The 24,919-nt window shown below is 44.6% G+C and overlaps 1 non-coding gene and 2 pseudogenes across 1 annotated transcript; all 3 read left to right on the forward strand.

Moving 5' to 3' along the window:
- Arhgap20-ps5 (rho GTPase activating protein 20, pseudogene 5) overlaps positions 1–24,919 on the forward strand; it is a 411,817-nt pseudogene that overhangs the window by 223,230 nt on the left and 163,668 nt on the right.
- On the forward strand, positions 2,144–2,296 carry LOC134481426 (5.8S ribosomal RNA). The gene has a single exon (XR_010056863.1). It is a non-coding gene; the product is annotated as a 5.8S ribosomal RNA (ribosomal RNA).
- Rcn1-ps1 (reticulocalbin 1, pseudogene 1) overlaps positions 23,428–24,919 on the forward strand; it is an 88,766-nt pseudogene continuing 87,274 nt past the window's right edge.

The following is a 24,919-nucleotide window of genomic DNA, read 5'->3' on the forward strand; positions in this document are numbered from 1 at the left end:
TCCTTTTCAGGCACCAATGGGAGCAAATACCCTTGGTCCTGTCATGGCTTGATGCCCCAGTGTAGGGAACTGTCAGAATGGGCAGGTTGGAAGGAGTGAGTGGGTGAGTGGGGAACTGCCCTCATAGAACAGGAGGCATGAGGGGAAATAATAGCTGGTTTCTAGAGGGCAAATCAGGAAAGGGGATAATATTTAAAATGTGAATTTAAAAAATCCCCTCCCCCAATGAGAGAAAAAGAAAGAGAAATAGAGAAAGAAAAAGAAAAACAAATGGGTGTACATAACTAAACAAAAGCAGGCTGGCGATGTGGAGGCGTTATTCCCATGATAGTCAAGCAGCTTCCGGGAAACCAAAGTCTTAGGGTTCCAGGGGAGTATGGTTGCAAAGCTGAAACTTAACGGAATTGATGGAAGGGCACCACCAGGAGTGGAGCCCGCAGCTTAATTTGACTCAAGATGGGAAACCTCACCCAGCCCGGACACAGACAGGATTGACTGATAGCTCTTTCTCGATTCCCTGGGTGGTGGTGCATGGCCGTTCTTAGTTGGTGGAGCGATATATTTGGTTAATTCCGATAACGAACGAGACGCTGGCATGCTAACTAGTTACACTACCCCCGAGCACTCTGTGTCCCCCAACTCCTTAGAGGGACAAGTGGCATTCAGCCACCCAAGATGGAGCAATAACAGGTCTGTGATGCCCTTAGATGTCTGGGGCTGCACGCGTGCCACACTGACTGGCTCAGTGTGTGCCTACCCTACGCCGGCAGGCGTGGGTAACCCATTGTACCTCATTTGTGATGGAGATCAGGGATTGCAATTATTCCCAATGAACGAGGAATTCCCAGTAAGTGCGGGTCATAAGCTTGCGTCGGTTAAGTCCCTGCCCTTTGTACACACCGCCCTTCCCTACTGCCGATTGGATGGTTTAGTGAGGCCCTAGGATCGGCCCCGCCAGGGTAGGCCCACAGTCATGGCGGAGCGCTGAGAAGACGGTCGAACTTGACTATCTAGAGGAAGTAAAAGTCGTAACGAGGTTTCCGTGAACCGGCGGAAGGATCATTAACGGAGAAGGCCGAGGGGGTGTCCGGTCCTTTCTCAGGCCCATGTGAGTCCCTCCTCTCACCAGGAGGCGCGTCCCCGGGTCCCAGTCGCCTTCTTGGCGCGCGCTGCAGCCGGTCGGCCAAGTGAGCGTTTCGGGAAAGGCGGGGGACGTTATAGAGCAGTGCGGTGGGGGGTCGGGTCTGGTCTGTCCAGGGACCTCCTCTGTTCTCTCTCTCTCCCTCCCTCCTCTGCTTCCGTCCTCGCCTCCGTGCGCCTGCCTCCGCCTCCGCCTCTGCCACTGCTGCCTCCACCGCCACCGCCTGCACCTCCCTTGCCCGCCAGCCAGCCAAGGCCCTCGGAGTACTGAGGTCATTCTGCCTCTCTCTGGACCGGCTCCGTAATCTCATCTCGTGTGCACCGGGGGCGGTACATGATCTCTTCCCGGGCGGTGGCCGGGACGCGCTCGCTCTCCTCATGGCACCTGCTGCCCCTCCGCCACAGCTCTCCCGCTCTGACGGTGCTGGGGTGGCTCTGTCGCGTGCGGGGGGTGCCTGTGCCACGGGTGGGCTCACGCACCCACCCCGCCGTCTGGGCCTTCGTGGCCGCCCCGCTCTTGTCCGGTACCTACCTGACCTGTTCCAGCGTGGAGGTTTAAAACCCGGGGGGGGGGGTCGCCCTACAGTCCGTAGGTCATCCGTGGGAGGGCTTCCCGGTTCTTCCCCCCACCTGGTGCTCCCTCAGACTCAGCGGGCCCCCTCCGGCTGCCTGCGCTTCCAGAGGTGGCGGTCGGGGGTCCGTGTCTGGAGCCCCCTCTGGGCGCCCGTGGGGTCCCAGCCCAAGCGCCCGACTTGCCCGCCCATTGGCCGGCCGCTGCCGGGTGCTGGGGTGGCGGCGTCCCATGTCCCATGTGTCCTGCCTTTCCGTTGCCGACCCTGTCTTTTTTTTTCATTTCACATGTATCCTTTAGTTTCCCGCTGGCTGGCCTGAGGTGGAGCTGCCTCGCCTTGGCCCCTCTCTTCCCATGCAGCAGGGGCGGACGGGTGAGCTGGTGCCGTTGTTAGCACCCATACAAGTTCGCTCACACCCCAGATACCGATACGACTCTTAGTGGTAGATCACTTGGCTCGTGTGTTGATGAAGAACGCAGCTAGCTGTGAGAATTAATGTGAATTGCAGGACACATTGATCATGGACACTTTGAACGCACTTGCGGCCCTGAGTTCCTCCTGGGGCTACACCTTTCTGGGAGTTGCTTGAGGATCAATTGCCGCCCCCCCCCTGCGGTTTTGCTGCGGGGGGGGGGGGCGCGTTGCGCCGCTGGGACTCTGCTCGCAGGGCCTCTCCCCTCGGCCATCCGTCTCCCGAAGTTCAGATCTGGGCGGCGTCTGGCGGTCCTCCACGCCCGGTGGGTCTGCGAGGGCCTTGTCCTCCCCGTCCACCAGTGCCGCTCGCCGGCCACCCTCCTCGTGGCTCCTTCCTGCTCGCTCAGCCGCTCCCGCTCCCATTCTCGCCCGCTCTCCCCCACAGTGGGGACGTGTTGGCGTGGGCTGGTCGGGTGCCTGGGCGCGAGACGGGCCCTGTCGCCGCGATCGGTCACCGAGCCTCTGGTCTGGTGGGAGGCGGGCCCCGCCCACTGGCTCAGTGCATCCATCGCCGCCATGCACCCACCAGTGCTCACAAAGAGAGCGACCTGGGAGGGTCGGATGGGGGTGGAGGGGCATACCACATCCGCTGGGGCCGGTCTCAGGTACCTCTCCTCCCCCCCCGCCCCCCGCCGGGGGCAGACCGCTCTGGTGCCAGTCGGAGGGATGCCGCAGCGTCCGTGCGCTTATGCGACTTGTCCCCGGGATGTGGGAGCTGGCCGGGGTAGAGAGGTGGCAGGCCCCGGCCTGGGACCTTGGCGCCCTCTTGCTCTCCTCTCCACCCGTCCGCCCGTGGCCACCCACGCCTTCTTTTCCTCCTTCCCCTCTCTACGGAGACCTCAGATCAGACGTGGCGACCCGCTGAATTTAAGCATATTAGTCAGCGGAGGAAAAGAAACTAACCAGGATTCCCTCAGTAACGGCTAGTGAAAGAGCCCCGCGCCGAATGCCCTCTGCATGCCATGGCTCCGGAAATGTGGCGTACAGAAGACCCACTCCCCGGCGCCGCTCCTGGGGAGCCCATGTCCTTCTGATCCAGGCCCAGCCCGTGGACGGTATGAGGCCGGTAGCAGCCCCCCGGAGCGCCGGGCCCGAGTCTTCCCGGAGTCAGGTTGCTTGGGAATGCAGCCCAAAGCCGGTGGTAAACTCCATCTAAGGCTAAATACCGGCACGAGACCGATAGCCAACAAGTACCGTAAGGGAAAGTTGAAAAGAACTTTGAAGGGAGAGTTAAAGAGGGTGTGAAACCATTAAGAGGTAAACGGGTGGGGTCAGCGCAGTCCACTGGGAGGATTCAACCCGGTGGCACGTGTTAGGCTGTGCCGGTGATCCCAGCGGATCTTTCCAGCTCCCCGTTCCTACCGACCCCTCCACCTGCGTGTTTTTTCTCCCCCCTCCACGCGTCCCGCTGTCTCCGTCCCCGCTCCTCCTAACAAGGGGGTCGGCGCGCGTTCAGGCAGAGGGCGCGGGGTGTGGTGGGGGCGCGTGGGTTGGGCCGGGATTGGGGTTGGTGGGTGACCGCCCCAACCCTCCATCCCCACCCCCACCATCCACCCCCGCCCCCGGGTCAGCTACTTGCCTCCGCCGGGCGCACTTCCACCGTGGCGGTGCGCAGAAACCAGCTACGGGACCGCTGGGAAGGCCCTGCGGGGAGGTTGACTGGGGCGGCGGTGCGGCATCACCCGTGGGCCCCGGAACACCCCATCTCGAGTGTTATAGCACATCCTCTCCATACAGAAGACACTGACAGACAGACAGACAGACAGACAGACAGACACACACACACACACACACACACACACAAATACATATTTAAATATTTAAAATGATGTTTTAAAAAAAACCGTCTTTCTGTTTAACAGAGGTTTAAAGGGAAGTTGGCTGACAGAACGTTTTTGTGGTTTTTTATTCTCTTTTTTACCAAATAGGAGGTAGATTTGTTGGGCCTTTTATTAAAAGCCAAAGTATTAAGTGGCCAGCCGATGTTTCAACTTTTCCCATTCTGTTCCTTTCATGAAAACCAGGGAGTGTTGCTTCTTTGGCTCTTCCTTTTTGAAACAAAATGAAAGGAGCTCTCAGTTGGCCTAGTTTCCCTGTTCATTTTCCGGCTTCCACCGTATGCTCGATGAAATAAAGTAAATAAATGAACATTTTCTGATTTATATCCTGCCTCTCCTGACTTACTGGCATCAGTGTAAAATGTAGGGGCTCCTGATATTGGAGTTCCCTTTATTATACGAGGGAGGATCCAGTTAGTTCGTTTTATGAACTGAAGTCGCTTGCTTTTAGGGCATCTGTTGTTAATCTCTCCTAAGAAGTTACTGCATGCTCTTTGCCAATGTTCATTTTGTACCTACAAAGAGGCAATTTCTGCATTAGTAAAAGGTATCACAATTTCAGTCGGATCCATTCCAACTAATTGTCGAAGTCTCAATTTTCCTTTAAGTATCAATTTAGAGACCTTCTCAATGTAGGTTTTCAGTTTTTTACTCCGTTTATGTGCTAAAATATCCATTCTAAGATATAATCTTCCCTCTGCATGAGAATTCCTGTAGGGGGATGAGTAGAGGGTAAGATGACTAATATGCAGGCCATCTTTGGATCAATACGATCTAGATGTGTGTCCTGCAATTTCCTTTCTACCAAAGCTAGCTCTTTCTCAGCATTAGCTGATAATTTCCTTGGGCTATTTAAATCTTTATCGCCTTGTAACTTTTGAAATAAATTGTTCAACTCTTGAGTGGTCAAGCCAATCACAGGCCTCAACCAGTTAATATCTCCCAGTAGTTTCTGAAAATCATTAAGTGTCCTTAATTGATTTCTTTTGATTTGCACCCTTTGTGGCCTAATCTTTTGTAGACTTATTTTATACCCTAGATAATTAATAGAATCCCCTCTTTGTATTTTCTCCGGGGCGACTCATAATCCCCAGCAAGGTAAGGTTTTTTTCACTTCATCAAACATTCTTTCCAGGATATTTATATCTGAATCAGACAATAAAATGTCATCCATGTAATGATAAATAATAGATTGGGGAAATTGTTTGCGAATCATCTCCAATGGCTGCTGTACAAAATATTGACACAAGGTAGGGCTATTCAACATTCCTTGTGGCAGGACTTTCCATTGATATCTTTTTATGGAGCGACCTCTATTGAGGGTAGGCACTGAAAAGGCAAACCTTTCCTTATCGCCTTCATGTAGAGGAATAGTGAAAAAACAATCTTTTAAGTCAATCACTATAACAGGCCACTCCTTAGGCAACAAAGAAGGCAGTGGGATCCCAGGCTGCTGGGAACCCATCGGCTGAATAATCTTATTAATTGCTCTGAGATCTGTCAACACCCTCCATTTGCCAGACCTTTTTTTAATGATAAATACTGGAGAATTCCAAGGGCTGGTGGACTCCTCTATATGCTGAGCCTCCAGCTGCTCCTGGACTAGCTGTTCTAATGCCTGTAGTTTTTCTTTTGTCATAGACCACTGATCAATCCAGATGGGTTGGTCAGTCAGCCACCTTAGTGGCAAGGCTGTTGTTGTCTTAACAGCAGTGGCTCCTTGGGGTACCACTAAATTGTCAGCCTCTGCTGTATCTTGCTTATGGACAGCTTGGACAGTCTCTAACTGTCCTTGATAACATTCCCTGACTGATTTAAAGTTTTTATTAGGAGCCTGATGAATTTCGGGGTCAGACCCTGAAACTGAGGGGATATTAATTTGAGTTTTCCACTGCTGTAGTAGATCTCTTCCCCATAAGTTAATGGCTATATCAGCCACGTATGGCCTTAATTTTCCTACCTGACCTTCTGGTCCTATACATTTAAGACACCTGGTGCTTTGTTTCATGTGGGATAAAGTGCCAACACCTTGAAACTGCATATCCATTCCTTGAAGTGGCCAACTAGTGGGCCAAGATTTTGGAGAGATGATGGTAACATCTGCTCCAGTGTCAACCATTCCTTCAATTTCAATATTGTTTACCAGTATTTTTATTTTGGCCTTTGGTCCTCTATAGACGTTTGCCAAAATATTCGTTTTTGCTCCCTTTGAGGCTTTTGGAATTGTCCATAGGACTTCCCTCAGCCTCCTCTGGTCCCAGAACATCTATTTTTGAAGTCGTGCCGTTTAATTGTTCTGAGGAAGAGAACTCTCCCTGCCGGGCATTGGGCCCTGCGGGAGCCCCCCCTGGGATTTTTTTGGGAGTATGTGGCCCCATCTGTCTGTTATTGCTCTACATTCCTTAGTCAAATGTCTATCTCTGCCACATCTTTGACACATTCCAGGAGGCATAGTCCCCCTTTTGGTATTCCTTTGGTTTTTCTTGCAGTAATATCTGAGATGACCCTGCTCACCACAATTAAAACATTTGAAATCTTGGGTCATCTCTAGCTGCCCAGTGGCAGCTTCTCCTATCACAGTCGTATCAGGAGAACAAGATCCAACAATAGCTGTATATCTCATCCACTCATCTATTGGTGCAAACCTCGCCTTCAGTGGTCTGATTACTTCCCTGCATTTGGTATTTGCATTTTCAAAGGCTAAAGACTCAATTATCGCCTTTCTTGCCGCTGAATCTGATACACTCCTTTCCACAGCTGAGGTAAGCCTTTGTAAAAAGTCAGGGAAGGTTTCTTTAGGACCTTGTATGACTTGAGTGAATGTTTCAAGTCTTTTCCCTGATTCTGCGACTTTGTCCCAGGCCTTTAAGGCTGACAATCGACACCATGCCAGAGTTTCTTCATCATATACAGCCTGCACCTCTACTTCAGCAAAGCAGCCTTCACCAAGCAGTTGATCTGTGGAAATCTCTCTGCCCCTAGCTCTATTTTGTCGTGCTATCTCCCTCACTTCTTCTCTCCACCACGAAATCCATTGTAAATTTTCAGCAGGTTCTAGAATTGTTCTTACCATATCTTTGTTTTACAAATGGTGAATGCATTCCAAAATTAGTTACGCTTTCCTTAAATTTCCTCAATTCTAACACATCCATGGGTTGCCATTCAAATTCTTCATAACCCTGTGGATGATCATCGTCTGGAGGCCTTTGTTGTACACTAACTGGATAGACTAAAGTTTGTTTCCTAATAACCTTAGGATGGCTTTCCCTAATTTTATCTTCTTTCTCTACCTGAGTTTTTTCTTTAGTTGTAATTTTAAATTCCTCTCTTAAAGTCTGTACCCATGCTTCATATCTCTCCTTCTGTCTTTCCCCCTGTTCCTTGAGTTCCTGAATTCTCTGTTCAAGGCTTTGCTTCCACACTTTGAATTTTTCTTTATATTGTACTTCTAATAATCTGCTATCCATTATCTTTTGATTGATTAATTTTAAAAAGTTATTCTCCAAGTCTTGCTTCCAAACCTCATTACTTTCTCTCTGCTGTTCAGTATGACCTGTGAGCTGTTGTATGTTCTGTTCTAACATGCTTTCTAGTTCCTGTCTACCACCTTCATTTTCATCTTTCTGTCTCTTATTCTGATCTATAATTTCCTGTGTCTTCAATTCAATTGTTCCTTCTAGGCTACATTGCCAAGACTTAATTTTCTCTTTCTGTTGTTCATGTTGTTCCATAATTACTTGTATCTTCTGTTCTAAGCCCTGCTTCCATAATCTTAGCTTCTCTTTATGCTGTAATTCTGATATTGCAGCCTCTGCCTTATTTTGATTTGCTAGTTTTAGTAAGTTATCCTCTAGACTTTGCTTCCAGATTCTATCTCTATCTCCCTGATGTTCAATTTGATCTACGAGTTGTCAAAATCTTTTTTCTAGTGCCTCTTCTAGCTCCTGTTGCCAAGACTTAAGCTTATCTCTCTGTTGTTCAGAGTCATGTATAAATTTCAGAAATTTCTGTTCTAGCATTACTTGTAATTTCTTTTCTAAGGCTAGAAATTTGCTATTTAGGTCCCTGTCTTTTGAGAAGACATAGTAAAACAGAAGAATGAATATTGCAATACTGGTAAATGATAAAGTGTCTATTTCCTCAAAATTCACAACCATCAGACCATTCAAATTATCATCCCATAAGGCCCAAAAATATTCATTGTGTTTCTCATCTTTAAGTATCAAAAGGTTATATATCTCTCTTACATCATAGTAGTACCTGATCTGAAGCCCTTTATACCTTTTTCTCCCTCCACCTCAGAACATGTGCAGTCCTCTCGATTCTTTGTTCCCAGAGAGGGGCCTCTTTGGGTTGTCTCCGGCTTTGCTTGGTCGTGTGGTGATCTCAGGAATCCTGTTCAATATGCTGGCCAGAAAACTCCCTCACAGGCAGTTGTGCTCTAGGTTCTCCTATCCCTTTCCTCGATTCTAGATGATGCCCTCGGCTTTAGCTCTCTGTCTGGGGTTTAGGGAAGGGAGCCTCTCTGCAGTTCTCCGTAGACCCCTCAGACCCAGTCACCTCCCAATCCACCAGTACTCCTGCCTAGATCTCTATCAGAGCCCTATTCTGGGGGTGAGAGGGAAGTAAACTTTTATCTCAGGTTAGGTGAGTTCTAATGGATACGTTGGGCGCCATTTTGTTGCAGTTTGTGGCAGTTTCCTCTCCAACGCGAATCGGCCAGTACAATGAAAACGCAACTCAATTAATATAAAACAATCTAGCGTCTAGATTGGGCAGATCCACCCTACACTGTCCTATTCCTAGCTCCCAAATCCCTCATCCCTTGCACCTTTTATTTGCCAGGTCTCCAGCTTCTCTTTCTCCCATGACAACTCTCTCCTCGCTTCTTTCCTTTCTCCTCCCCTGACTCCTCCCCCTCCTGACTCCTCCCCTCCTGACTTCTCCCCTCTCCTGACTCCTCCCCTCTCACTCCCGACTCCTCCCTCTGCCCAAATCTCGAGTTCTTGCCTTTATTTTACAAAGTCAGAGAGAACTCCAAGGCAAATCACAACAATATATAATGTTGTAGAACACAGAATAGGGATTCTTGGTGAAAGCTTTGTGGATATGTGTCTTTCCTAGATATCTTTGCCCTGGGATTTTTCTACATGACTTATATATCCCCGCCACCATGCCATTTCAGTTTTGTTTTTCTTTTGGATGCTAATGCTGTTTGACATAAGATCCAAGGCTGAACTTCCATACTGGGCTATGGTTTCAGACTTGATTTATAGCCATGTGGCCCTCGGGTTGCTTCCTTTTGATCCTAGAGGTTTATTAATCTTTCTCGAAAGGCTTCCACTACTTGATAGGATTGTGCTATATGCTGTCAGAGCAGAGTTACACAGAATTCATATGCTGACCTTCCTCTGATGGTGCTTACCATTTCCAAGTCCTCAAACAGGGCAGCGCTTGGAAAAAAAAAAAAAAAACACTGCAGGCAAAGAAATCATATATGTGGGTCTACCACTGGCTCCATGAGAAATGAAAGAGGAATATAGTTTTGGCTTACTGGTAGTATTATCCCAAGTCTAGGGAAGGGGACTCCTAGAGAGTACTAAGCCTTCTCCTCATCGTCAGAGTCTGTATAGCTTGTAGATTTCATTTGGTCGGTGTGGTGACCTTAACATGTTCTAGCTATTTCTGCCATGTTACTTCTTTCTATCTTGACAAGACCTCAGGTGTACAGTCACATTGGAAATATAAAAAGCCTCTCATCTGAACTGTGAAATTCAATGTGTGTTATATTTAAAACCACAATAATTGAGTGGCCATTGCCACAGTAAATTATTAGGGGGTTTCTACCCCACCATAGATCATTTAGTTCCCAAATAAAAGACACAAAACTTTTAGATTTATAATAAGCCTGTAAGTACTAGAACTGGGCAGATATCAACCCTCTGTGCTATTTTTCCTGCTTCCCTGTCAATAACCCTGAGGTATGGCTTGCCATGCCCTGTCTGGGACACACCTGTTCTAACATTCTGGCCCTCATGGAAATATACTCACGATCCACCTACCCTATGGGGTGGTGTCTCCTTCCTTCTCTTCCCATGTCCTTTCCTTCTCCTCTTGGACCCTGCCTGAGCCCCCAAGCCTCGGAAAACTTTGCTCTGTCCCCTCTCTTCTGCGCAGCCCATGTTGTAGGGATTTTTATTAACCAGTAAGGGATAACTCGGGAGACAAAACAAACAAACAAAGAAACAAAGAAACAAACAAACATCTGGTATACATGAGGATCTCCTTGTCCTGGAGCAACCAGACCTTAGGGTACAGAATTTAGCATTTGAATATACAGCAGGACTAGACCAACCCATGATATGCCAATCTACTTTGTAGGTGGACTCAAACCTTGGCTCTCACACCGGTTAGATGTTCAACTGTGGAGAAGTTATTTTACCTGTGTGTGACTCAATTCCCTTATTGCACAGTGAGGATGAAAATGAGTGTTTAATTCAGACTTGTCTTGGGGACTGATGAGTTAATGTACCAGTATTTAAATATTAAATACCATCTACTTTGCATAATTAATAAAAGTCTGTGGAAAGGGCAAAGTAATAAAGCCAGAAGAACATTTGATTAGAAAATAGAGCCATACAACTACCTCTAATAATAAACTGAGAATCAGGGAATGGTGGAAGACTAAGACCAGAGAATTGGGAAATCAAGGCAAGCCTGGGTCACGTAATAAGATCCTATCTCGAAATATCAAGACAAGTCATTATTGTAGTAATTATAAATCAAGAAATAGCCATTGAAAAGAATTTACAAAATCAAGGCAATGGAGCAGTGTGGATGCTGTGTGTCAAGTCCCTCTGCTGTCCATCTCTGGGACCAAGTATGCACCAGATCAGTGACTGGAATTGAGTGCTGAGTGCCTGGAGCAAAGGGATGCTGGCTGAATGGCCACATTTGAACAGCACTAATACAGGACTAAATCCTAAGAAAAAAAAGTGATATCCAAAACATGTAAATTTTAATGTCCTCCAGAAAGGCAAAACCACAATAATTTTAGTTTGTCAAGGTGCTTGTGTCACCAAACTTCTAATATTGGTAAGGATGCGAAAAACTCTTCTGATGCAAACCAGTTGCCAATAAGAAGAACAACCACTGTCCTTACCAAGGTGACCTGGATGCTGTAAAATAGGCCGAGGCAGCCTGAACAGCCATCAGAGTAAGTTAAACACACAGATATCTGTCATTTCAAAAAGGGGAAAATGAGGCCTGACCCCGCCCCCCCTTTAAGGAAAACCAAGAATACTCCAGCATTGAGGCTTACAAATCAATATGCCAAGAAACTTCATAGAATATACATTTCTCCTGTGTGCCTCTGAGTGTGCGTGTGTGTGTGTGTGTGTGAGTGTGTGTTTGTGAGTGTGTATGTGAGTGTGTGTGTTTGAATGTGTGTGCATGTGTGTGAGTGTGTGTTTGTGTGTGTGTGTTTGTGAGTGTGTATGTGAGTGTGTGTGTTTGAATGTGTGTGCATGTGTGTGAGTGTGTGTTTGTGTGTGTGTGTGTGTGTGTGTGTGTGTGTGTGTGTGTTTGTGTGTCTTTGTGCACTAATGCTTCAATTAGCTGCTATGGTGAATACTGTCCCCAACTCAATTATGAAGGTTAATATTAAGTTGTAAGTAGTATGTGGAGAGTGGTCACAAAGAATAATTAGTAGTCTTCTTCTGTTAAGTTGTCTGAGACTTCCAATTGCTGCATGCTGTGAGTAGGCCTCACATCTCAGCACACTAACGCCTTTATGTACAATTCCCGTGTGTTTTGCTTAAACAATTTTCTATGAAAAACTTTAAGAATTTTTTTCTCCCTTTCATTTTTTGCGGGCAGCATGGGTCTTTTTTTTTTTTATTTTTGGTTGTTTGTTTTTTGTTTTTGTTGTTGTTGGTAGTGGTGTTTTGGTTTTTTTTTTTTTTTTGGTTTGTTTGTTTGTTTTGTTTTGGTTGTTGTCGTTGTATTTTTTTTTATTTATTTAATTTTTTTTTCTTATTTTAGGTCCACAGGATTTTCTGTAGCCTGTGAGGAAGTCCTAGATTTAGGCAACTGGATCTGTACACCTTAGAGAATTAACCACTTCACTGCACATTTTTTGTTTTTTTGGTTTCTGTTTTTCTTTTGAGATCTCACTGTGTGAGCAGAGGAAGCCCGGAGGAAGTGAAGCCCTGAGTGGATGTGTGCAGTAAGCATGAGCATGTAAATGCCAAGGACACAAAGCCATTTATCCATGGGTAAAAGGCAAAGGCCCCCATGCCCCTTGAGGCTCAGACACGTGCCAAATCCTTCTCAGGATGGTGTTGATAGTGTGTGCAGAAAAAGTCTACTCTACCTTTCTCCCTGGCCCCATCTGGATATTTACAGCCTGAAGACTGCTCCGTGCAGAGACTGCTCCTACTGAGATTAGTTAAATCTGCCCCTTGTCATTTACATATACATAGTCCTCCCCTCCTTGTTTATCTGCAAGTAATGCCTACCTCCTTCCTGCTGTGTGCAACATCACTGCTTTCTGGCCAACTATATAATACACATGCTGAGCTTCTGGGATGCTGCATTTTCTCCAGCCTATGGACCCAGCCTTCCCCATGTATGTGTGTCCAATGTCATTCTTCATTTCCTCCTCTCTCCCGGTCAGGCCCAAGTCCCTGGAGCCACGCAAAGGACTTGGCAATCTCAGTCTGCTCCACTTTGAAGGAAGTGCTTACTAAACTGAAATCTAAAGGACACAGTGATTAAGCTCCCTATCAATTGTCTTTGGTGAGGGTTGGCTTGGGTGTGAGACCAGTTACATTCTGACTATTGCAGAAGAGTAAAGGATTCACAGTTTGCTTTTGGTAAAGGTAAGCTCCCCAAGAGGCTATCATTGCCAACGTTTTCCCAAGTCACTTCTAGGAGGTCAACTGACTCCTAGGCAAGTCTTTGGTTACACTGCTTCAGTTTTCTGTGGCTACACTGTCCAAATGGCACCCACTGGTCACACATGGCTATTTGAGACAAACTAAACTTAGAACTAAAATCTTCCTCTTTAGTCACAGCAGGCAAAGCAGGAGGCAAACAGCCAGCCAGAATCCATAGCCAGAAGCACAGCAGATATTGAATATTTCTATCATCTAAAAATAACTCATGGACAGCAGTGGTCTAGGTTCCTGCTGTCTGGTTTTTCCTTCAGGGAGAATCACTTGCTGTACCAATATCCAAAGATTTATTTTTAAAACAACTTTACCAAAATATGACTTACTATCCCCTAAATTAATCCAGTTTAAGTCTACAATGCAATGGTTCCCCATAAATCTACCCAAGTTCATCGCTAGACCACAGAACAAAAAAAAGAGAGTGTATGCAGTTACATAAAATAGTATGCAACAGTAATGACCACTGCATAATTATACTGCACTACTTTTGAATTCTTCATAATTCATGCCTTTTATTGATAGTTGTACAAAAATACAGTATTCTAGAGTTGAAAAAATATTATACAGTATTTCATTGAGACTTTAATATTTTTGTATCTTTTGCTAGTATTGTTAGATTCTTTATGAGAGTTTTACTTTGTGGAATTTTTTTTTTGCCAATCTAGTCACTATTTGATGCCAGTTCAACGTTCTCAGAATTTTGTCGAAAACATTACCACAATGATATAGTGATACTCATTTTCTTTAGCCATTTACATATGTATATACACATATATGGGAAGTTATATATACATATTTTTATGCTATACTGTTAGAATCCAATTCTATTATACATCAACATATACAGTTTGCTCAATCTGATTTCTGTGAATGTCATCAGTCATGGGGAAATGTTAAGAGCCTGAATAAACATGGACAATATTTGCAGAATGCACATAAAATTGAGGATGGTATATAAGCAAAAATGTGAAGTATATCACTTACAGCCTTCATATAGAATGCACTTTAAAATGTTTAATAGATGAAAAATATTTCAATTATCTTTACCTACTTTTTGGTTTTTTTCTTCAAAATGTGTCTCCTAGATGATTTGAATTATATATGCCGCTCAAGATTCCTTTGACAACTGTAACCTAATGCCTTAAATGTGTTTCTGATATTTCTATTAAGTTGATCACTGTTCAGTAACTGTACCAAGTTGATAGGTGTAATTTTATTATCACTTTCAGAATGTAAATTTCATGGGTGAGTATACACTTTTGATTCTAGCTCTTGGGTGGCATAGGCAGGTGGATCTCTTTTTTGAGGTCAACCTGGTCTACATAGCAAAACCCTATCTTAAAAAATCAATCAATAAATAAGCAAATAAATAAAAAGATTCTAAAATATTTGAAATTCGTATGAACACAACCACATCTTTAATAACAATTGAGTTTTATTGCAGATAATTAGTATAATTAATATTTACAAAATGTTACATAGTGTCATATAGGAACTCAATTTCATTGTAAATTAAACCTGCTTTTCTCTGTTCATTGGTTGCTCTTAGTTAACATTTTCATACACATATACAATTTATTCCAATTATTCTCTCCCCCACATCATCTCATCCCTTCCCCTATGACTGAAACATACATAGACTTCTAAATTTAGGCTTTCCAATGTGTGATTTCTCTTTTGTTTATTATACATTCTTTTACTTTTCCACCTACATTTTATGGTATCATAATAAGAAACCCATTCTGTCATTAGCATTATCACAGTGTTTGGTAGGAGACATTCACATTCTTCAGTAGCTTGTCATCAGTGCAAGAAATGACATCGAGGTCTTTCTCTGTGTCTCTGTCTCTCTCTGTCCCCGTCTCTCTCTGTCTCTGTCTTTGTCTCCCACTCCTATGTCTCTATGTCTCTCTGTCTCTCTGTCTCTCTCTCTATCTCCTCCCCAATTGTTTTGCTTTCTAATATAAGGTCTCAGACTGTAGTCTAGGCTAGCCTTGAACACAAGGCAATCCACCACCCTCAGCCTTGTGAGTGTTGGGATTCCAGGCATACACCATCTTGCCCAGTGATTTTATGACTCCCTTATATCCCTTTACCATTTCTGAATTATTTTTAATATTGCTGTGACCCTTTTCTAGCTTCTAGATGTAGATACATTTACTTGATTAGAAGGTTTTAGTTTTTAAAGATTTATTTATTTATTTATGTACATGAGCACTCTGTTTGCAAGTGTGCCTGCATGTCAGAAGAGAGCATCAGACAGAAGAGGGCATTGGATCCCACTAAAGATAGTTGTCAGTCACCATGTGGTTGCTGGGAATTGAACTTGGGAGCATTGGAGAATTAGCACTCTTAACCACCAAGCCGGCTGGCTCTCCAGCCTGAAAAAAAAGATATTAAATTTCATTCTTTGTTGTGTTTGTTTGCAATCTTTCTTCTTGAGAACATTGTGATGGAATGTCCAAATGGTACTTAGTGGCAGTTGGTGTAGACGAAGCCATACTTGTGTTGCTAATTTTTTATAATCAAGTACACGGATAAAAACACTCTACTCCAGGGAGAATCTTGACTGTCTCTCTGTTGGATGGGTTCCCTCCTCTTTTTCTTTACTTGTAAAATGTTACTGAGGTTTTGTACTTTTATGATGAAGTTGGGGCTCAAAAAATTCATACTGTTTTGAAGAAAGCATGCTGTACCTTAAAACTTTATCTTAGAGCAATTTAAGTAGTATAGGAATGACTTATTTTTTAAAAGCTTTGGAAGAACTCATAACTAATGTACTGGGAAAATATCACCTAGCTCACCCAACTGTTTTCTGTTTCTGACTCTGTGTTTTTATTACATGCCTGTGCAAGATCAGGAAAGCATGACTATTAAATCAATTAGTCATTCACTTGCAGCTCAGAATAATGGCTTTTTGTTGGTTCCTTTGTTTGCAGGCTAGGGATGAAACCCAGGCCAAACCCTTTACCACTAAGCTAAATAACTAACACTGAACAGTGTTTCTTAAAATGTAATAAAAATCAATTTAATGTTCTGCTGATCACAGTACCTTTTTGCTGTTTTTTTAGTGGTTAATAGTCTGCCAGTTTGTCCTGATTTGTCAGAATGCATACTACTTTTGTGTTGGATTATTTTATATGATTGTGTTTTTACTTTCTTACTGTGTTTTGGCTCATTACTTCCGTGCTAGGCATTTTGGGTACAGAGTTAATCTGTGTTCATTTTTACTCCAGTTTCCTTCTGAGAGGACTAGTGTCGAACATTGGCTTTTATTTTTGTGACCTTGTCTCTGTCGAACACTATTCTTTTTATTTAAATGTAAATGTAATGGGAGAATGTGCTGTCATAGAATTGATGCTCTTGTTTCTTCTTTCAGCAGAAGGGCATTTGTCTATTTCTATATACAATTAGTTTGTGTAACTAAAGAGCATGTTTTAACCCTTTGTTCTCTGTATACTCTCCATATGTTGCGTAGTCTGCTTTACTTCTCCTGTGCCCCTGTCAGCCGTGGACTTTCTTTTCAATTTGTCTGAAGATTCTGTCATATATTATAGTGCCTTCACCTGCAGTCATATTTCTCAGGGTCCCCTGCTGTTCCCATATGTGCTTACAGAGGGAGCTTCCAGGATGTTATGACCCACCCATAGGTTCCTATTCTCAGCATTCAGTTTAATTCTTGCTGATCATCTGCTCTCAGTGTCCTGGGATTCTTAGTCATCTCAGCACTTGCCCTTTGCAGAGAGCCCTCCTGCCTGAGTCATGTAGCCAACCCTGTGCAGTCAATGGCCTTGCTGAGGTACATTTTGTCACAGGCTGATTGGAGACACTTTGTTGGACTTCCTAGATAAGCCATTGCATCATCTAAATGAAATAGGACTCTGGCAGGCAGTTTGGGGAAAGTTCTCTCGTTAGCCTCCTCCCCGACCAGGGTGAAATTAGTACAAGCAGTTCTCTCTGTGTCTCCTTCATTTAATCTCAAATGTTCCCTTGTTGCTTCCAGAGGAGCTTGAGGTCAGATGTCCACCAGATGGGACCGAGCTCAAGCCCCACCAGTTCTTTAGTTTGGAGCAGCTGGAGTAAAAGGAAGCTCGGGTTTTAATCTTTTTCTTCCAGAATCCTTCTGCCTTAGTTACATCCCACCATCATCCTGGAGGTTCAAGACTCACACTCCTTTAAATACAGGAGGAGTGGAGGAGGCAGCTGAGTCTTCTCTGTGCAGTTCAGAGATTGGAGATGTCTTTGGTAGAGTAGGGTGGGGTTTAAGCTACTCCGGAGTGTAAGAGAGATCTCACTTCTTTGTCAGGACACTCATCATCCTGACTCCTTATTTCTCTCCATAAAATGGGGAAAGAGCAGTAACAGCCCATGTGTATTTGTGTGAGTTAAGAGAGGTGACTCTGAGAAACCTTTAAACGAAACCAGGTGCCTGATACAAACTCACTGCTTCTTTGCTGAGCTACATGGACGAGCCTCGAGCTTACCAAGATGGTGATGGTTCCTGGATATTCGGAAGTATCTTGTTGTCCTGTTGTTCCAGGGAGGAAAATGGGGAAAGAACAAGAAGATGGGCATTCTCCAAACCTCAGTGCTCTGGTTAAGGTATTAACTATCCAGGTGACTGTCGTGGACTGTTCTGGAAATGATGGTCCTGTCTACAACTACCCATTCTATTGACCTGTACTTTAGTGGATGGCGTCCTTGAAATTGATCAGTGGTGACATAAACGGGGTTGGCTCAAGAAGAGCTGCATAATTTCAATTATGCTTTAGCATCTTGTCTGTGAAATGGGAACAAATGTGTGCCTGCTCTTGCTATGCTGTTTTTCCTTCTGTCACAAGGGCGTGGTGTCAGCTCAGAGGGACATAAGCATGCTTTGCGGACAAGCTGGATGTGAACTACTCTCTGATGCCCTACTCACCCCAGAAATCTTAGATGTTCTTAGAATTCTTGAATTCTTAGAATTCAAGCCTCTTACCTGAGGCTTGGAATCAGCCGCACATGCCAGGAGGACCACTAATACACCTTTCAGTCCTCTCTGCTGTTCTGTTCTTGCCTGCATTCGATGACTGAGCTGGCTGCACAAGGTAGGCCCTAGTTCTCATATGTTCTTTCATTTTCATCCTGGGAATATTCCCAACCTGTGATCCTTGTTACACCAACCTGCCTTTCAGAATTGATGAGTGCACTTCTCTAAGACAGTCTCTGTTTGCTAAGCAGGCACCTCTCTTTTTCAAAGAGATCATCTGTTTCTCTCAGGGTTCTAGTTCTCCCTCTTTGGAATCAGCAGCTTAGATTTAGAAGACTAAAGCAGTTTTTATTTTTTAGGGATTCTTGTTTTTTTTTCCTTGTTTCTTTTCTTTTTTCCACCTTACATCCCAATAAGCCCCTCATCCCTCTTCTCCTCCCAGTTCAACACTTACAAATCCTTCCCCCACTACCTCCTCCTCCTCCCTTCTTCTTAGAGAAGGGGAAGTCCCACTTGGGTACTGCCACACCCTGGAACCTCCATTCATAACAAGACTAAGTGCATCCTCTCCCACCGAGGCACAAAATGGCCGTCCAGTTAGGGGAAGAAGAACCAATAGCAGGCAACATAGTTGGCAACAATCTCTACTCCAATTGTTAGGAGACCCACATGAAGACCAATTAGCACATCTGCTACTATATGTAGGAGGCCTAGGTCTAGCTCCCTGCATGCTCTTTATTTGCTGGTTCAATCTCTGTGAGCCCCTCTGAGTCCCAGTTAGTTGACTCTGTAGTAGAAGACTAAAATGTTTTATAGGTCAATATGGATTCATAAGTGGATGTGTAAAGAACTCTAACTTCTATGAAATTTACAATGCCATGAAAACACTTCAGCAAAAATTTTGGCATACTATTTACAATCTCTTGAACACCATTCCTCACAGAACAGGCGTGATGGAAATCCCGTAGTAACTGAAGAGGCATAGGCATGAAGGAGGAGAAATACTTGCTTACTCTATTGTTTGTAAGGAAAAAAACCTCTTAACTGAGCTTAAAAATCCGGTTGCGAGCCAAGAATTGCATGTTCCAAGAACATGTCTCTTCCTGTTACCATATCAAGGTACCAAACCGTTGGCTGCTTGTGGAGCCAGTATCTTTCCAAACCACGTGTGAGCAGGAGTTTGTGGGAGACAAGTACTTAGGTCAGGGATCAATCAGAACCTGGTACAGGTCTTGGGTCTCTGGCATCATTAGTTACAGATATGCCAAGATGCTTTGGGGAAGGTTTTAATTTAAATCCCAAGTTTATTTCAACGAAATCTCCCTGATACGATCTGTTGGGAATTTAGAGTGAACTAGACAAGTGTTCATTTTGGAGGGCAATTGTGAATTAGACAGTAAGTCCATAAACAACAACCAAACAAACAAACAACTAAAACAACAACCCATTCTGGGTGTATGACTCTCAGGATGCCCCTACTCAGTTCAGAGCTCTCAGTGAAAGGGTTGAAGAATCTTTGTTGCTACATCAATTTTTTTAATTGACATGTAAATGCAGAAGATTAGAGTCCACTACAGGAGTGGCAGGATCCTTTAGGTGATTAGTGAAAACATCACTTTTAGAGAACTCCTACAGGAAGACCCCTTCATTCTGTCCTGTTGGGTTTAGCAGTCCAGGGACATATAAGGAATTGATTTCTGTATGTGAAATGGGTTTGCTCCACTGAGGAAGTTCAGTGGGAGCAGGATGGCAAGGGACCGGGTTGTGAGTGGGGGGCTGGCAACAAGGTGCAGAACGAAGACCATGGCCCGGTGCCCTGCGGCCTGCCTGTGGGATGTGAGCTAGCTGCCCCCTCAGGATGCCTTCAGGTGAGGACAGGTGGGGGTGGCTTGTGCCCTGCTGAGCCGGTTTAGGAGATTGTCAAACACAATCCCAATGCTCGTAGTGGAGCCTGAACAGGTCCCCGCAGCCTGTAGGGGGCAGCGTGCAGCTCAGCAGGCGATGGGCGGGCAGATCATGGTGTGCCTGGGCCTCCGAAGAGCCACGAGAGGGGACTGAGGGGTCTTGGTGGAGCCCGGACCTCCGCGTTACGCGCCTCCCCGCGTTGCCCGTGTTGCGGAATGGCTGCATGTATCCTCCCCACCCCGGCTCCATCGAGCATGAGCCTGGACTGAGGGCACACAGAGCTCTTCGATGAGCGTGGGACCTTAAGGCACTGGGAATTCGTAGGTGAGCGCAGAGCCTGACGGGAAGCGGCGCGCGCGATATTTTTGGCGACTGCAGTGGCGCGTGTGCTTGGGCGTGTTTTTCTTTCACTTGTGCCAGCAGTGGGGTCGCCGCTGAGAGTGACTAAACTCTCTCTCCCTCTCCGATCGCCGCAGGCCAAAGAGGTGATTCTGCCTGCATGATGTCCTCCTTGCTGGAGGCGAGCTCTTTCCAGGCGCCACATCGCGATCAAAAAGAGAAAGAAAAAAATAAAAGAAAAAGTGGAAGAAACAGCCAGGTAAGGGGGCGGTAGCGGCGCTGGGGGTCACCTGGGCCACGGTCCGGCGCGCTTTGACTGTGGCGGGGTTTCCAATGGTGACCTCAGCCTCGGAGTGTCCAGGGACGTAGCCCGGGCCAGTCCTGCCAGGGTACCTCGAGGCATGGCATTCGCACAGACCCCTAGCCTTGCCGCAGGTCTGATCCCCAGGGACAGCAAGCTGCCAGAGCAGCAGCATCAATGTAGGTAGGAGACCCGCGGGCATTCTTGAACTCACTCTCACAGCCCTGGGGAAGCAGTGCCAGAAGGAGGCGTTGCAAAGTGAGCCCATTGGGTAGGGGAAGCGAGGATTCAGGGATGTTTGGAGAGCTGAAGCAGGGATTGCAAAGCCCATGGCATTGAGAAAGAATGGACAGGTGATTTGGAGTGTGCATGAGAGCTGTGCTCTGACATCCCCAGAGCAACTTGGGGCTCTCACCTCTCTCTAGATTGACTTGAATTAAATGGCCTTGTACCTCCCAGGGCAGGACAGGCTTTTCAGAGGCAGCTTAGCCTGGTGGCGCGCTCCCTGTAAAGTTTCTATTGTATGTTAAAGAACGGGAATCGGGGATCATGGGAATATATTTTCTTAAAACCTCAGGCAATGAATATATATATTATTTAATAGATTTCTTCTAATCTATTTGTAATTTGTTGCGCCTTGCAAGGGATTGTATTGGGAGGATGTAAAATACCCCTCCTTCAATTACTTGGAGAAAGGGAACAGAAACAGAGATTCCCTCTTTTTTAGCCTGCAAAGCTCTGAAAGATTACAGCTCCGCATAATTTAATTCTTTCCTACCTGCTATGAGCAGGCCTCCAGATCAGCAAGTGCCTTTGGAATGGTTTTGCTTGTTTTCGTTTATTTTCCATGGTGTTGTTTAGAAGGCCAGGAATTGCTAGGTGAATTTTAAATTTCAGGAGGTGACACCCAGAGTTTATGGTGGTTTCGTTCAAATATTGCCGTGTAGTTGCAGCATAAAAAAATATTTCCTGTGACAAGAAGTGGAAAAAGAAAGTTGATCAGCTAAGAAAAGTAAAGCCTTGAGCCAGACCAACCATTTGGCTTCCTCAAATATGGAGCAAGCATGGAATGTTGCTTTTTCAGAATCGAAAGGGTTTTTAGAATAGGGCAGTGAATACTGTGTGGTGCTAACCCGTCCTTTTTGTGGCTGACAACAATTAGGATACAGGTCAGAATGTGCCAACAGCACAGAGTTGGCACTGGAGGTATTTGAACTCAGAAGTGCTCAGGAACTGTGAACGTTTCTCTGTTATCACCCTGGATCCATCTAGTGAAGTAGAGCACTTTGATGCTGTGTAAGAGGCCGTTGTGAGGGCTGGAGAGATGGCTCAGTGGTTAGGAGCACCAAGTGTTCTTCCAGAGGTCCTGAGCGCAAATCCCAGCAACCACATGGTGGCTCACAACCATCTGTAATGAGATCTGATGCCCTCTTCTGGTGTGTTTGAAGACAGCTGCATTGTCTAACGTATAAATAAGTATATTTTACAAAAAAAAAAAAAAAAGAGGCCATTGTAAAACTGCATCTAGCCTTGTCATCTACTGCTTCAGTTTCTATGTGGACAGGGCACAGTTGGAGAGCTTCAAGATCAAGTTCATTGCCTGTCTTTAAAGATCAAGTGTATCACCTAACTTTTTTTTTCTTTTTCTTTTTTTTTTTTTTTGGAGCTGGGGACCGAACCCAGGGCCTTGCGCTTGCTAGGCAAGCGCTCTACCACTGAGCTAAATCCCCAACCCCCATCACCTAACTTTTAAACCAAGAAATGTAGCGTCCTTTTTGCTGCTTGTGTAGCTTTTAGTGATGTATCTTATCTCCTAGTACATCCTTTGTTCCCATGATAGTTGTTTTCAAGTATATATGATTATCCATCCTATTTGTAGACCTATTCAATATTTCTGCTTTTATTGGTTAAATATTTTTGGTGAATTTGCATTGTGATATCAGTAAAATCCTATGTGAATGTTTTAGAGAATATACCGGTTTGTGTAATTTCCCCTCAAGGATTTTTGGTGGCCTGTATTCACATTTAAAAGACTCGAATTTATACCATCCATAGCAGGATTGATAGGGAAGCACAATGGACAGTGACAGTGTTGTTCCCGTTGACAGTTGTGGGAGCCAAGAAAGAAGTGTGACTTGCATATTTGCGACTAACAAAATCGAGACTGAGTATCATTACTGTTGAAGCCCATGTAAAAAATGATGAAATTTTCAGAAATCACCAGTTAAGAAATCGTAGTGTTTCTTATATGGAATCTGAGTTTCAAAGTTATGTTTCATTTTTCTTTATTCCTTAATGAAGCTTTTTATTAAGTTTTTTATTCACCATTTCACCCTTAGATGCACAGTGCTAAGATCATAGTAGGTGCTCAATAAATCACTTAACCATCAGGGCAGAGGAATGGTAAGAAAGTATGTATTTTCTATACGTTCTGTTAGTTTTGGGAACAGATGGTTTTAGGTTTACCAGTCATATCTTGGTATCTTGTCCCACATAAGACAACTTGACAGAATCCCCTTTCTGGCCATTATGTTCAAGTTATTTTTGTCTTAAGCCTTCTTGAAAATCATGGAAGTAGTGTAGAAACTTGATTATACCTGCAATATAGCGAAAAAGGTCAGTCTAGATAGGTAAGCAGTTATGTTTCTCCATGAGCTGATGTCTTAAAACATGTAAATTTTAGGAATTTAGTGTTGTGTTTTCTAAAGATACATCATACAACATACAGATAACATTGTAATAGAATAAAGGAATCTTGATTTAGCACCAAATTCCATAAAGCAACGACTACTGCACAGCTCTCTTGGCCATATGAATAGCAGAAATTGTATTTCACTTTTTTAAAGCAGTAACAAAAGTACTTAAGGTTAAGCGGAGCCCATGGGAAAAGGTCCCGGTGGTGTTTCTCTTTGGTTTCTTGTGCTCTTTCTAGAGAATGGCTTTAAGAAATAAGTGCGGTCAGGTGGTCAGTGTGGTCAGGCAGTCATGAGCAGATGGTTAAGCAATGTGCTAGGACCCCATAGACCAGTGAGCCCAGCTGAAGAAGAGAGGCTAGGCAGTGAGCCCAGCTGAAGAGCAAGGCTAGCCAGTGAGCCTAGCTGAAGAGCAAAGGCTAGCCAGTGAGCCTGACTGAAGAGCAAAGGCTAGCCAGTGAGCATGACTGAAGAGCAGAGGCTAGACAGTGAGCCTCGCTGAAGGCTGAAGAGCAGAGGCTAGCCATTGAGCCTGACTGAAGAGCAGAGGCTAGCCAGTGAGCCTCGCTGAAGGCTGATGAGCAGTGATTTTAACATTTCGATATAAGTTCTTCAGTTTTCCTAAAAGTTTGTACAAAAGTTTGCCTCCAAAAAGTTCGCTTAAAAAGTTCTCTTTGCACTCTTCTTATCTCCTTTCCTCTTGCCCTTATGTCACAATAATTTCCTTACTCTCAAGGCCTTATTCTCAACGCTATACCTTTACTTCTAAGTTATTCTTGAGTTCTGTCCTGTTCGGTTCAGTTCTGTGTAAAAAGCTTTCTCTCTCTTTGTCCTCAGTATTTGTATATCTTTCGGAATACATCATCACATGGTAAAAAGTTCACCACAATTTTGCACACGAATTCAAATCATAAGTTGAATAATAAGTTTACAACAGAGAATATTTACATGCATATCCATTAAGAGTAATTATTAGGATAAACTGTCATCATCAGTCACTGGCTCTACAGGTTCGTGGAGAGTAAAAACTGTAATTTTTGTGAGAAAAGAGTAAATGAAATTACCTATAGGCAAATCCAGTCAATTTTTTATGTTCGGTCCTTGCACCTATAGTAAGTCATTAATTCTCTTTTTATGAACTTTGGTTAATTGGTTTATACGCTCTTAGAATGGGCTCTAATTTGGAGATGCCTGCTTGGTATTGCAGAAGCAATTTACTCATGACACTTTAAGAATGGAAGAGTTTTCAATGCAATTTTGATTATCAGAGAGAACATAATAGCAGTCCTATTATAAACGGGCTTTGAATTACTAATCTAATTTTAGGAATTCTTTTACAATCATCATTCAGAAGTAAGAAATCATCTATTTGTCGATACAACATCACTCCAAGACAATACATCTTTGTTCTTCTGTGGTGATCTGTTCAAAAAAGTTGACTAAAGAGCATGACAAATACAGAGGCAGATGCTTACAGCCGACCACTTAGCTGAGAACAGGGTCCTCAATGGAGGAGTAAGAGAAAGGATTGAGGGAGCTGAAGGGGTTTACAGCCCCATAAGAACAACAATAAGGAACACCCAGAGCTCCCAGGGCTGACACCATCATCCAAAGAGTACACATGGACAGACCCATGACTATAGCTGCATATGTAGAAAAGGATGGCCTTGTTGGGCACCAATGGGAGGAGAAGCCCTTGGTCTTATCAAGGCTTGATGCCCCCGTGTAGGGGAA

The sequence above is a fragment of the Rattus norvegicus genome, chromosome 12 (genome assembly GCF_036323735.1).
Source record: "Rattus norvegicus strain BN/NHsdMcwi chromosome 12, GRCr8, whole genome shotgun sequence".
Classification (NCBI taxonomy): domain Eukaryota; kingdom Metazoa; phylum Chordata; class Mammalia; order Rodentia; family Muridae; genus Rattus; species Rattus norvegicus.